Source organism: Urocitellus parryii, unplaced genomic scaffold (assembly GCF_045843805.1).
Source record: "Urocitellus parryii isolate mUroPar1 unplaced genomic scaffold, mUroPar1.hap1 Scaffold_4517, whole genome shotgun sequence".
Classification (NCBI taxonomy): Eukaryota; Metazoa; Chordata; class Mammalia; order Rodentia; family Sciuridae; genus Urocitellus; species Urocitellus parryii.
The window spans coordinates 1-13,615 of NW_027554032.1; the positions used below are offsets into that span (position 1 = coordinate 1).

The 13,615-nt window shown below is 41.7% G+C and overlaps 1 pseudogene; it reads right to left on the bottom strand.

The window, feature by feature from the left end:
* Positions 1-12,744: 12,744 nt before the first annotated feature.
* Positions 12,745-13,170, bottom strand: LOC144252555 (Golgi apparatus membrane protein TVP23 homolog B pseudogene; annotated as a pseudogene).
* Between the last annotated feature and the right edge of the window lie 445 nt (positions 13,171-13,615).

Here is a 13,615-nt window from a genome sequence, read left to right on the forward strand (position 1 = left end):
TGATCCTCAGAGGAGCAGGTCCCACCAATAACCTGATCTCTGAACTCCAAGAACTTGAGACAATGCATTTCTGTTGCTCAAACCATCTGGTTTGTGTAATGTTTTTACAGCATCCCTATGAAATGAACATAAGCCTGCAATTTTCATTAATGAATGAAGAATAACAACTTGCACTGGCAGTAAGCTCATTGATCAGAGAGTTGCCTCTGCTTATGAACCAAGTGTGCACATGGAGGGCTTGGCCTCCTCACCTGGAAGCTACATAGCTACAGGATATTGCTCAGCCTGCAGAGCCTGGCACTTGGACATAGCCCTACCAGGGGCATCCAAGATGGGCTCATCTTGAGATCCTTAACTTCATTGTCTCTACAAAGACCCATTTCCAAATTAAGCCACATTCAAATGCTTCTGGTACAACACACACACACACATACACACACACACACACACACACGAACACACACATGAGGCCATACCCAATCTACTACATTATCCAGGACCCAAGGTCATCTTTCATTCTCTTCTACCAGTGGGAAACAAAAGGTTATTCCTGTTCCCTGAGTGGCCATAGGGGTGACTGGAAGATGAGCTAATGGAGTGGCAGAGGGCACCTTGGCTATCTGTGCCCTCAAGCAGCCTACATGTGTCTTGTTCCATCTTATGCCCAGCTGCAAGTGGACCACTTGCAGCTTACAAGAGAATGCCAGCAGGTTCATCCCTCTTGTGAACCTGAATGTTACAAAGCTGCAGCCCATCATGGACATGGCTACTAGGCTGATGCCTGAAGTTGGGGGTGACCTCTCTACCACAGCCCAGTAGACTGCCCGAGCAGCTTCTAAAATGATGTCTTTTCTTTGTGCCAACAGCTTGTCTATGTGCCTAAACCCTAAGGGCCTATGCTGTTGAAGGTGACATGAGCCACACATACAGCATGTTTTCCTACCATAGACATCTCCAGCCCAGAGTCTGTCAAATTGGGATGGGTGGACTGCTTGCTGGAACAGCCTGGACTTGCTGCAGATCTGTGTCCTACTTAGGGGTGCCCATGAAGCTGGACTTCCACATACTTGGTGTATGAGCATCTTTCTCAAGAATGCCATGCTCAACCTCCAGGAAGTGGGAGGTTGCTGGGTAGAACCTTGCTTGAGTTAGGACACCATCTATTTGACTTCTGCAGGGAGCAAGCTGGAGAGTCACATGTGGACAAAAGGCAGCCTCTGTCATCTTTGCCATCCCTCCAGGAGCACAGCATGGTGTCGTTAAACTGTCCTGGCAAGGCATGGTGGTCAGAGAGAGGAGCAAGGCTCACTCTTGAGTAAGGGAAAGTTCTGACTTTGAACTGGAGAAGATCCAGGACTAGGTAACCATGGAGGGCACATGTTCTTTAAGTTGCCTGTTAAACTGATATTGAGATTTGCAGCTCAGTACCTTTGTGGACTCTGACTTAGTGAGGGTGACTGCTGCTGTTGCTTGGTCACTGTGTGGCCAGATATTGAAGCTTGTTGTTATAAATCAAGAGCCCCCCCCTTTTTTAGTTGTACACAGTATCTTTATTTGTTTATTTATTTTTATGTGGTGTTGAGGATCCAACCCAGGGCCTCGCACATGCCAGGCAAGCGCTCTACCTCTGAGCCACAACAACAGCCTTTCAAGAGCCCTTCTTGTAAGGGTTCTGACTGTGGGGAAGCATAATCATATGATTGTCACAATAGGTACAAAGAAAGCATTTGGCAAAATACAGCAACATGAAGATCATTCTCAAAACACTAGAAAAACAACATTGTAAAAGCTATCTATGGTAAGCCCAAGGCCAACATCATTCTAAATGGAGAAAAATTGAAAGCATTTCCTCCAAAAAGTGGAACAAGCCAGAGATGCCTTCTTTCATCCCTTCTATTCAACATAGCCCTTGAAACTCTAGCTAGAGTAAACAGACAAAAGAAATTAAAGAAGTATTCATAGGAAAAGGAGAACACAAACTATCACTACTTGCCAATGACATAATTCTATATTTAGAAGATCCAAAAATTCCACCAGAAAAACATTCGTACCTAATAAATGAATTCAGAAAAATAGCAGGATATAAAAATCAATACCCATAAATCAAGTGCATTTCCATACTAAGTTGTGAATACACTGCAAGAGAAATTAGTAAAAACACTCCACTCACAATAGCCTCAATAAATAAACAAATAAATAAATAAAGTACATGGGAATCGACCTAACAAAAGAGGTGAAGGACCTCTGTAAAGAAAACTACAGAATACTAAAGAAAGAAATTGAAGAAAACCTCAGAAGTTGAAAAGATCTCCCATGATTTTGGATAGGCAGAATTAATATAGTCCAAATGGCCAAACTACCAAAACTGTTATACAGATTCAATGCAATTCATATTAAAATCCCAATGGAATTCTTCATAGGACTATAAAAAGCAATCATAAAATTCATTTGGAAACATAAGAGACCCAGAATAGCCAAAGCAATCCTTAGCAAGAAGAGTGAAGCAGAAGGCATCACAATATCAGACCTTAAACTATACTACAGAGCAACAGTCACAAAAATGGCATGGTATTGGTACAAAAATAGACATGTAGACCAATGGTACAAAATAGAAGACACAGAGACAAAAACCACATAAATATGGTTATTTCATACTAGACAAAAACATACATTGGAGAAAAGATAGACTCTTCAATAAATGGTGCTGGGAAAACTGAAAATCCATACATAGCTAAATGAAATTAAGCCTCTATCTTTCACCCTGCACAAAAATCAACTCAAAGCAGATCAAAGACTTACACACTAGAATAGATACCTTGCACCTAATAGAAGAAAAAGTAGGCCCAAATTTTCATGATGGTGGCTTAGGATCTGACTTCCTTAAGAAGACTCCCAAAGTGCAAGCAGTAAAATCAAGAATCAATAAATGGCATGGATTCAAACTAAAACACTTCTTCTCAGTAAAGGAAACAATCAATAATGCAATGAGAGAGCCTACAGAATTGGAGAAAGTCTTTACCACATGTACCTCAGATAGAGCACTAATCTCCAGGACATATATAAAGAACTCAAAAAACTTAACACCCTAAAAACAAATAATCCAATCAATAAATTGCCTAAGGAACTGAAAAGACACTTCACAGAAGAAGAAATATAATCCATTAACAAACAAATGAAAAAGAAATGTAAATCAAAACTACTATAAGATTTAATCTAAATCAGACGGCAATTATCAAGAATACAAGCAATAATAAGTGTTGGCAGAGATGTGGGGGAAAGGACACACTCATACATTGCTGGTGGAACTGCAAATTGGGACAACCACTATGGAAAGCAGTATGGAGATTCCTCAGAAAACTCAGAATTGAAACACCATTTGACCCAGCTATCCCATTCCTCATTTTATACCTTAAGGACTTAAAATCAGCATACCACAGTGATGCAGCCACATCAGTGTTTATTGCAGCTCAATTCACAATAGCTAAACAATGAAACCAACTAAGATGCCCTTCAACCAATGAATGGATAAAGAGAATTGATATATATACACAATGGAAAATTATTCAGTCATAAAGAAGAATGAAATTATGGCATTTGCAGATAAATGGTGGAACTAGAGAATATCATGCTAAGGGAAAGGAGCCAATTCCTCCAAACAAAAGCTGAACATTATCTCTGATAAGCATATACTGATTCATAGTGGGGTGGGGAGGTAGGGAAGAATGAAGAAACTTTGGTTTGTGTAAAGGACTGTGAAGGAAGGTTATGACTTCAGGGATGGAAAGGACAGTAAAATGAGTCATATATAATTACCCTATGTACATCTATGATTATACAACTGGAGTGACTCTGCACCATGTACAACCAGAAGAAAGAGAAAGTGTGCTCCATTTGTGTACAATATGTCAATATGCCACATATAACTAATTTGAACAAATAAAATAAATAAATAGATGAGGTAGAACCACAAGGCAGGTTAGTACACACCTGAAATCCCAATGACTCTATAGGCTGAGGGAGAAGAGCTCAAGTTTGAGGCCAACCTCATCAATGTAGCAAGATCTTTTCTTAAAATAAAAAAAAATTAAAGAGAACTGAGGATGTAGCTCTGTGGAAAATATCCCTGGGTAAAATCCCCAGTTTAAAAAAAAAGAAAGAAAAATAGGTGGGGTCTTTAAGAGGTGATCAAAGCAATCAAAGCTTCATCCTTGTGTAGGGTTGATCCATATGAGAGCTTTGTCATTGTGCAGGGTTGATCTATTTAGAGCTTTGTCCTTGTGCACGCTTGATCCATTTATATCCTGAACAGATTAATGAGTTTATTGGTGAACTTGAGAAGGGTTGATCCATCTATACCATGAGCAGATTAATGGACTTATGGGCTATCTTGAGAGTGAGGATGCTATAGAAACCAGCTATCTGGAGAATCCCAGTCCCTTCCCTCACTACATGATGTACTGAGCCACCTCAGTATTCTGCCAGCAAAAAGGCCATCACTAGATTCAGCCCTTTAATCTTGGACCAGAACCTTGAGCCAAATAAACTTCTTTTCTTTATAATTAAAAAAAAACAAACAACATTTCATCTGAAACATGAATAAAATATAAAGGCTATGAGAGCTCTTAACTTCTTTTTTGTGGAAAAAATGGCAAAATCATATTCCACATTTTCAGCCTTTAAACAAACCAGGCTCTGCTTTACTTTCCAAAAATACATTTAAATTCCCGTCCCAGTATAAAGAGTAACACAAAATTTTATGTATATCTTATTGATAACAGGTTACCCTTATCCAGTTATAAAACATTAAATATCATAAATAAATATCAATCAAATTTGTTATTTTTATATAAACCTGAAACAGACAATTGCTACACACAGTTTTAGTTTAGAGAACATCATCTTGGTAAAGGGCTCTACCAAGTCTTACATTTTAAAAGGCTTGTATTCTGTAAGAACATGAATATATCCAAAATATGAAAAAGCTAGTAATGGTTAGTGTCACAATTAACTGTTTAACTTTAAAGTAAAATTTAGAATCCATAGTGTATAAAAATTATAATCACGGGTTTGCATGTTATCAGGACTAGCAAAAGTGAAAGGATAGCTTTCAATCTCTTAAAAATTTAGGAAACACTGTTAATAATCAGAAACAGACATAGTTAAAACAGATATAAGCCAGGTTTTTAAATGGCAGTGTGGCCCTTTTATGTCAGATACAATGTAGGAAAGAAAACACTTATTTGTTACTACATTGCCCAGAGTCCTCAGGAGTGGCTAGTGAGAATGTGGCCAGCAGCTCTCAGGAGGCTCTGGGGCAAGAGCTGCAAAGGTTATGATGGCCTGTGCTACCCAGAATCCTTCAGGACCTGCAGTTCCTACAGCCCTCTGCATTGAGGGTAGCATGGACCAAATGACAGACTGCATGACCAGAGCCCTAAGGGACCTGCAGCTTGCAGAGAACTCTACAGTGAGGTCTATGTGGGCAGAATGACAAACTGTGCTTCTCATATCCCTTGGGTGCCTGTTGTTCCCAGGAGCTTCTGGGTTGAGGGCTGCAAAGGTAGAACACCAGGCTCAATGCAGGGTATGTCTTCACTGCATATAACTCACAAAAGTTTCTTTGATGAGACCTTTAGTACCTACACTCTCCAGGGTACCAGAGAAAGCATGGGTCTGCAGTTCTTGTGGTCCTCCCAGTAGGGCTGTGCAGGCAAACACTAATCTACATTATCCAGAATCCCCATGAGCTGTGCCTTCCTCTGTGGTGATCAAATCATTAGCCTACATTACTTGCAATCTTCAGGGGCTATAGCTCCCAGAACCCTCTGTGGTGAATGGGCAAAATACAGGACTATGTTACCCACAAATCTTAGTTCCAGCATCTCCCAGGATCCTCTGTCATGAGAATTGTAGGAAACTTAACTATACTACCCAGAATCATTTAAGGGACATGTTGCCTGGGTGAGCATGTGGCCTGCAACTCCTAGAGGCCTCCACAGCAAAGGCTGTTCATGCTGAAGGTCAGATTACACTACCCATAATTCCTGAGGATACCCTGATTACTGTGAAGCCTAGAGTCCAAGAACCCTCCACAGTGAGGTCTGCATTACCAAGGCAAGCATGTGGCTTGCATTTATCCTGGCCCTCACAGGAGGCACACAAGCAAAACACTGACTTACATTACCCAGAATCCTCAGGAAACTGCAGCCCCCAAAATATTCTGTGGTGAGGGCTGCGGGGTAGAGAACTGAACTACACTACTCAGAATTCTTGGAGATGCCCAGGTGCCTGTGTGGCCTGACACTCGAAGGCCTTCACAGTGAGAGCTGTGCAGGCTGAAGGCAAAAATACTCTACCAGAATCCCCCAGGGCCTGCAGCTCCCAGACACCTACCTCTTGAGGACTGCATGGGCAAGATTTGTATTGCACCACCCAGACTCCTCAAGGGTGTCCAGGTAGGGTTGTGGTGTGCTGATACTGGGAGCCTTGATGGTGAGGTCCACTTAGGTAGGATGATCTGCACTGCCCAGAATAATCAATAGCCTGCAGCTCTAGACCTCTGAGGTCAGGAATGCTTGAGCAAAGTGGACTACAATACACAGAATTCCTGGGGCCTCAGAGCTCTGAAAAGCAACTATAGTGTGGGCTGCACCAACCCAGCACCAGGCTACAATGTCCATGATCCTGGGGGTTCTGAAGCTCCCAGATGCCTCTGTAGTGAAGGCTGCATGGGATATGAGGGTAATTCTGCTACTTGAAGTTCCCTATAGGCTTCTGGAGTGAGGGCAACATGAGGAGGAGCTCCACATCCCCACACACGTGACCCATAGTACCCTCAAGCTGCATGTATCCCGGAGATACACGCAGCTCAGTCTCCACTGCCAGGGTCCTACAGGGCACTTGAGAGAGCATGTGGCACACAGCTCTGATAATCCTGCCTGGTGAGGGCTGTGTGGGCAGAACACCAAATTAGACTGTCAAGAATCTCTGGGAATAACTGCAACTCCCAGAGGCATTCATGGTGAGAGCTGGGAAACAAGGAAAGATAATTCAATCTAGAATGCCCCAGGGCAAGGGGTGCACCTTGCAGCTCCCGGAGGCTGCTGGGGGGTCGTGTGAGCTCAGGGTCTCACAACCTTGAAAGCAGTCAACATGGGCTGGGATTTAACTGCTTTTCTTAAGACCCATGACGTTAAAATTTGGCAGTCCTTGGTTACATCACTCAGTCACTTGTCTACGCTTCGCAGAGGCCTCTGTGTTGACCTGCTTTTGGCCTTCTGCCCTTGGGCACAAGAGTGAAGTGTCCAGGGTCTCCCTGCAGGTGCTCATGTCTGTTCCTCTGCCTGCCTGGCCCCTGGCTACAGCAGTGCGTGCCTTGGTTGAGTCCAGTGACCCGGGTCTCAGTCTCTTGGCCTCCCTTTTCTCTTCTCCTGAGATTCCACTTCTGGTGATGGCACAAATAAACACAGCCAGACTTAAAGAAGTGGGAATAGATCCTATTCAATAATAGCTGAGGCTACAGAAAGGCGCTGAGAGAAATAAGAAAGACTAGCCACCCTACTACCACTGCAGGTTAGCAGAAGCCTGCACTAGGCGTGGCCATCAGGGAGTGGTGTCTGTGCACGTGAGCAGAGTCTGACACTGGGCGTGGCCATCAGGGAGTGATGCCCAGTGTATGAGCAGAGTCTCGCACTGGGCGGGGTCAGCAGGGGACAGTGGCTCATGGTTCCATCTTTGTCCTCCCTTCTTCAGGGTGAGGACTAGAGCTCTTGTCTCAGGAAAAACTGCCAGCGTGCTGGGTCAACCACCAGGGAGAGGCAGACGGGCCTCAGGGATACACGCAGCTTAAGGGTACTATGGGTCACGTGTGTGGGGATGTGGAGCTCCTCCTCAGACCTGCTTTGGCTCTGAGGAGGTCCTCCTAGCTCGAGGCCGCTGAGTCCTCCGTGTGTGTCAGGGCTGAGGAGATACTCCCAGGTCAGGACGCTGGGTCCTCAGTGCGCATGGGGTCTGAGGAGATACTCCCAGCTCAGGGACGCTGGGTCCTCTGTGTGCCTCATGTCTGAGGAGGTCGTCACAGCTTGGGGACCCTGGAACCTCCGTGTGCCTCATGTCTGAGGAGGCCCTCCCAGCTCCTCTGGGACCCTGGGTCCTGCGTGTGCGTCGGGTCTGAGGAGATCCCCCAGCTTGGGGACCCTGGGTCCTTCATGTGTCTCCGGTCTGAGAAGGTCCTCCCAGCTCAGGGACCCTGGGTTCTTCGTGTGCATGGGGTCTGAGGAGGTCTTCCCAGCTCGGAGACGCTGAGTCCTCTGTGTGTGCCTCGGGTCTGAGGAGTTCCTCCCAGCTTGGGGACCCAGGGTCCTCTGTGTGCCTTGGGTCTGAGGAGGTACTCCCAGCTCGGGGACCCTGGGTCCTGGGTGTGCGTCAGGTCTGAGGAGATCCCCCAGTTCGGGGACCCTGGGTCCTTTGTGTGCCTGGGGTCTGAGGAGATACTCCCAGCTAGGGGACCCTGGGACCTCCATGTGCCTCATGTCTGAGGAGGCCCTCCCAGCTCGGGGACCCTGGGACCTCCGTGTGCCTCATGTCTGAGGAGGCCCTCCTAGCTCAGGGACCCTGGGTCCTCTGTGTGCGTCGGGTCTGAGGAGATCCCCCAGCTCAGGTACCCTGGGTCCTCCAACTGCATTAGGTCTGAGGAGGTCCTCCCAGCTCAGGGACCCTGGGTTCTTCATGTGCATGGGGTCTGAGGAGGTCTTCCCTGCTCGGAGACACTGAGTCCTCTGTGTGTGCCTCGGGTCTGAGGAGTTCCTCCCAGCTCGGGGACCCTGGGTCCTCCATGTGCCTCCTGTCTGAAGCAATACTCCACCAGCTCGGCACCCTAGGTTCTCTGAGCACCTCTGGTCTGAGAAGGTAACTCCTAACTTGGGTACCCTGGTGGGTCACATGTATGGGACGGAGAGTTGCCTTCTTCTCAGCAGACTCAAGCATACTCCCACCTTGGGGACAATGTGGTTCATGTGTATGGGGACTTGGAGCTTCCTCTTAGAGCAGACTCAGGAATACTCCCAGCTTGGGGACATTTTATGTTGTGTCTACAGGGACTTTAGGGTCCCTTCTCTTTAGCTTCAGTGAGACTCACAGCTTGGGGACACTGTGGATCAAGGCTATTACTCTGTTCTAAGACCAGCTGTGGGTCAAGGCTATAGGGACACCTAGAGCTCCATTCTTTTCAGACCATCCTCAGGCAGATGCCTGTCTTGGAGACACTGTGGGTCATGTGTGTAGGGTCATACAGAACTCCCTTCTCCTCAGAGCAACCTCAGAGGGATGCCTCGCTTGGGGACACTGAGTCATATCTACAGGGATGCTCTTCTCAGACTAGCCTTAGAGATATCCTGGTTTGAGGATTCTGTGGGTCATGTCTATAGGCATTCCCAGAGCAGCCTCAGAGAGATTTTCCAGAAACTTCTGGATAAATAGGCGGCAGGTGAGAAAAAGGTGGGAAGTGGGAAGAGAAACCAGATTCATTCCCTGCGCCCATTTGAGAGCTGAGGATGGAGCCTTGCTCTCCTTCATTATTTCAGCAAGGTTTACTTTGGGGAAACATCCCTTCAAGAGGCTCTGATTACTTGTCATCAAAACATGGCTACTTGGATGATTTCTGTCACAGAGGGAGGAGGAATTGTTCTAACTGCTTATTTTTACTGTATTAAAGCAGGAAAAATATTAAAAAATGGAAAAGTAGATGTATGAAACCCACAAGGTTATTTAAGTTAAATATGTTATTTCTAATAAGCCAGAATTTGTGAAAAAATAATTCATGGATTTTATGGAACTAAATTAATCAAAATTTTGATTGAGAATACATTTTGTCTTTGGTTGAGCAAGTCAGTTTATTTGGCAGTGTATTTGTAATGGTATGCTAAATACTGTGTTGACATTCTACATCTGCTGAAATATCTTGACTATATAATGCTTTGGTATTATACCACAAAGTTAATTGAGGAAATTAATTTTAATTAATTGAAGTATTTATTTTAAGTAATGATTTCATTCTTTCCTCCTAGATCATGAACATTTTAAGTAAATCCAGAATTTGTTAAAAGTCAGATAACACTCAACCGTGGACCCCTATGTTCCTGGTTTTTGTCTCAATGGGAGATCTGTAAGCATCATTTTAAACTTTTTAAGTTGATTGATCATTCATAGATTTCTTATTTTAATCTTTTATTAAAGTGTTTTTTTTTACTAGGAAATTACCCATTCCCTCTAGGTTTCCAATTTTATGTAGTAGGTTTCTGCAGTTTGATTTTTAATTTCTTCTCTAACTTTGAACTTCTGCTACGTTTATCAACAATATTTTTAAATATACTTTTTAGTTTACCTTGTTTTGATTGAATTATCTTGTTTGACAGTTCTCATTATTTCAAAAAGTTTTAATTATCATTTTCTTATTAAGGTCTTTGGAACAGTTTGTGTAACTTGGTGGCAGATAACTTGATTAACATGTGAGAGTCCCTGGGTTCCATTTCAGCACCAGACAATATGTCTTTGACAGGACCCAAGTGTCAGGGGAATTGTTCAAAATATTATGTATTTACACACACACACACACACACACACACACACACACACACACACAGATCTTTTCCAAATTGGGTTGAAATTATTCTAAGCAAAATTTGCTAATCAACTTTATAGAAAGAAAGAGGATGGTGATATTTTAAAATTCCACCTATTGATATTACATGATATTTCAGCTTAAAACCACTGAAATAATTACAGTGTGTAAGAGAAAAGTCAATAGATTCTTTTAAAAAAAAAGATACATTTACCAAAATAGACTTTTTTAAACAGACATTTTCTACTTTTTCAAATTTAGAAAGCATATTTGAATATCTTATTAAAGTCTTGCATTCATCAAGTAGTTAGTTTCTCTTACTCCTTGCAAGCAAGGGAATTGACCTTCTAATAAGCATGCTTTATATATTGTCAGAAGTTCTTTTTGGAGAACTCTATTAAGTGTTTCTCATATATTCAAAACATCACTTAAAAGCATACCAGTGACCTTTTGATTTCATCAATCTTAATTTCTTTTGAAATAATGTGTGTATACATTAGTACTTACTAAATATTACTTTGTGTAGGAAATCACGTGATTTCATTTTATATAAATGCTGGTGCTCTATATTATATATTAATGATTTCAAAATATGAGTTGAGTATAACTCATATTTTGAAATCATTTAAAACATACATATACTTTTTACCATATTTTAATGAAGTAATATAAGTGGAGACTAGACATGTTAATATCATGAGCTGAAAAATAATTAAATATAGTTGAATTATTTTGGGGTATTCAACATAATGGTTTCCACCTTTTTCTATAAATGCCCCAGTTGTCTCATATTATATGCTTGGTTTGGAGTATTCTTTTAAATTTATTAATGGTGATGAGAATTAAGCTGATAACCTTGACTATGTTAGGCAAGCAATGAATTTCAGCCCTTTTAAAATATTATGTTGGGACAGGATTTTGCTAAGTTCCTGAGGTATTGAGGCTGGCTTCAAACTTTGTGATCCTCCTGCTTCAAGCTACAAAATAGCTGTGATTACAGTTCAAAGTGCCTAGTATGGCCTAGAGAACTTTATGTCATTATCATGTTTCTAATTTCTTTTTTTCACTCCAAAACACATTTATTCAACTAAAACAAAACATCTTTAAACATATTTTAACAATGTACAAATACATTTACAAAATAATCTGCTGATTAAAAGACTCCAACAAAGTTTGAAGTATCTCAACAGAATTTACAACTGCCTACAATAATTTGTAGATTGGTTTAGTTTACAGTTAAATATATTGCCTTGTTTAAGAAAAATTATTAATACAAATGTATGATTTATAATATCCCCATTATAGCAAGAAAAAATAGATTCATAAAATGTCTTTAGGTATTTATTATGCCAAGTATTTAAATGATTATTTTTACTATGACATAAGAATAATATTCATTTACTACTAAAAGATTTTATTAGTCCAGAGACCACTGAAGAGTTTCCAGGAAGTTGCAAAATAAAATATGACTATCCTTTCTATGAAATAAATAGAACAGCAGCAATCCCTGGGTATCCCTTAAACATAAACTATAAAGATTCCATTTATTATTTAGACCTTAAGTATAAAAATAAAAGAAAATTTTAGAAACTAGTTTCACTTGTGCATGTCTAAGGTAAACAATTTCAACATGAAGTATATATTTAATATTAACAATTTTTTTAACTCATACAGAAACCAAGTGTTTACTCTTAATCATGAAATCAACTTATTTCTGAAAATAACCTATAGAAGTAATATGTAAACACACATACCTTTGAGATAGATTAAGAACATCCTATATTCTATGGATCAAAATGCAAATATCTCTGTAACATATGTAAACTAACACATTAATTTGGGATATACGGATACATTACTATATGCATACATATGTACACCATAAAATAAACTCTGACAATGTTCTTAATGATATCATACTTCCCAGCCTCAAATACTAGAAAAAGAAAATTAAAACTTTGTTTAAAAAAAGAAAACAGTTTTTATAGTAACTTTGCAAGTGAAAACAAAACAAACAAACAAAAATCAATGCTCCTTTTTACACTGGACTGAGATCTAAACAATTAAAAATCAAGAATCTCTTCAGCCATTCCCCAATATCACAGAAAACATAATTTTCTCTCTATTCAAGAAGTCTGTTCATTTCTGGTGTTTTGTCTTAAAAACTGCATTCCAAGATACCAGGTAGCCATGCTGGTTAAATTCTTCTGGCTGCCCACTTGCACCTAATGTAACCATACAGGTTGGCACCCTGTAGCACCACACCCATGGTAACCATGCCAACCATTTTGATCTGAGGGAGAAGAGAGCACTAAAGGCAAATATCACCCACAGCACTGGACAGGCAATTAGTCCTAAACAAAAGATTCTTGATTCAGCTTCTGAAACAGTTTTATTCTCCTGAGGAGATGCCTTCCTGGACTCAAACACCCAATGACTCTTTCCATCCTCATCAATATGATTCCACCACCCAAGGCCTACCATCAGTCTCTACCTGTGACATTCTTCACTGCCCAAAAGTCACATGACAACAACAAGACAATTGTCACCATACAAGCAATAAAGCTGCTGCTGAGCAATTCACAGAGAAGATAGACTATAATGGCACAGACTCAGAAGAACAAATGGAAAAATGATGCCACTGGATGTTGGATTTTAGATTTTTTTTTGCCTATTAGTTGTCTCTTCTTCTGCATCAAACAATGAAACATCTTCAGTGTCATCATTGCTGTCCTGAGTGTAAAGCTCTGCCAGCGTCTCCTATTCCTACATGATTGCAGGGTACCCCTACAGGGCAGGTCACAAGGGAGCTGAAGAGGTGCCCGGAGGCTGCACCCCTTTCACTTCCTCGAGTGCATAAAGTGCTAGATGGGCCGAGGAAAAAGACCACCAGCACCCCACCCACCACACAGAGCATTTCTGCAGCCCAACATCAGATCCGCCCAGCGCTTGGCGTTGGTTGAGGATGGGCTTCTCCTCTCCACACCCCCAAGCTTC